The sequence below is a fragment of the Corapipo altera genome, unplaced genomic scaffold (assembly GCF_003945725.1).
Source record: "Corapipo altera isolate COAL_440 unplaced genomic scaffold, ASM394572v1 49036, whole genome shotgun sequence".
NCBI classification, from domain to species: Eukaryota; Metazoa; Chordata; class Aves; order Passeriformes; family Pipridae; genus Corapipo; species Corapipo altera.
In genome coordinates this window covers 307-1,375 of record NW_020891491.1, presented here as the reverse complement: position 1 = coordinate 1,375, position 1,069 = coordinate 307, and the positions used below count along the sequence as shown (strand labels likewise).

Below are 1,069 nucleotides of genomic sequence, written 5' to 3'. Positions count from 1 at the left end.
AGAGACCCTATAGAGACCCTATAATGAGCCAGGGACACCTGGGGGGGACAGAGACCCTATAGAGACCCTATAGAGACCCTATAATGAGCCAGGGACACCTGGGGGGGGACAGAGACCTTATAGAGACCCTATAGACACCCTATAGAGACCCTACAGTGAGAGCAACGGGTGGGGTGTGGGCCAGGGACACCTGGGGGGGACAGAGACCCTGTAAACACCCTATAGAGATCCTATAGAGACTCTATAATGGGCCAGGGATACCTGGGGGGAACAAAAACCCTATAGAGACCCTATAGAGACCCTACAGTGGGACCAACGGGGGGATGTGGGCCAGGGACACCTGGGGGACACACACAGACCCTATAGACACCCTATAGTGATCCTATAGAGACTCTATACACACCCTATAGACACCCTAGAGAGATTCTATAATGGGCCAGGGACACCTGAGAGGCACAGAGAAATCCTACAGTGACCCTATAGAGATCCTGTAATGGGACAGGGACACCTGGGGACAGGGACAGGGACACCTGGGGACAGAGAAATCCTACAGTGACCCTATAGAGATCCTGTAAGGGGACAGGGACTCCTGGGGACAGGGGGACTTTAGAGAGACCCTACAGTGATCCTACAGTGGGACCAGTGGGGGGAGAAAACAGGCCAGGGATACCTGGGGGGGACAGGGGGACCCTACAGAGATCCTACAGAGATCCTATAGACACCCAACACAGGGGGGACCAGGCCAGGGACACCTGGGGGACAGGGGTGATCCCAAGGGGACAGGGGGGACCCCAAAGGGACAGGGGGGACCCCCCAGGGGTCTGGGTGATCCCAAGGGGACAGGAGGTGACCCCAAGGGGACAGGGGTGACCCCAAAAGGACAGGGGGGACCCCAAAGGGACAGGGGGGACCCTCCAAGGGGTCTGAGTGACCCCAAGGGGACAGAGGTGACCCCACAGGGGTCTGGGTGCTCCCAAAGGAACAGGGGTGATCCCAAAGGAATAGAGATGATCCGAAGGGGACAGAGGTGCCCCCAAAGGGTCTGGGTGCCCCCCCAGGGGTGTGGGTG

The 1,069-nt window shown here is 58.4% G+C and overlaps 1 long non-coding RNA gene across 2 annotated transcripts in view; it reads right to left on the bottom strand.

Annotated features, from left to right (window-relative positions):
• Positions 1–162: 162 nt before the first annotated feature.
• LOC113942563 overlaps positions 163–1,069 on the bottom strand; it is a 1,213-nt gene continuing 306 nt past the window's right edge. Inside the window, exon 3 of one of the 2 annotated variants that reach the window (XR_003525963.1) lies at positions 163–190. This is a non-coding gene — a long non-coding RNA (uncharacterized LOC113942563). Of the gene's footprint in view, positions 191–306; positions 341–1,069 lie in introns of those variants that run through there. The other variant, XR_003525962.1, reaches the window with a different exon arrangement.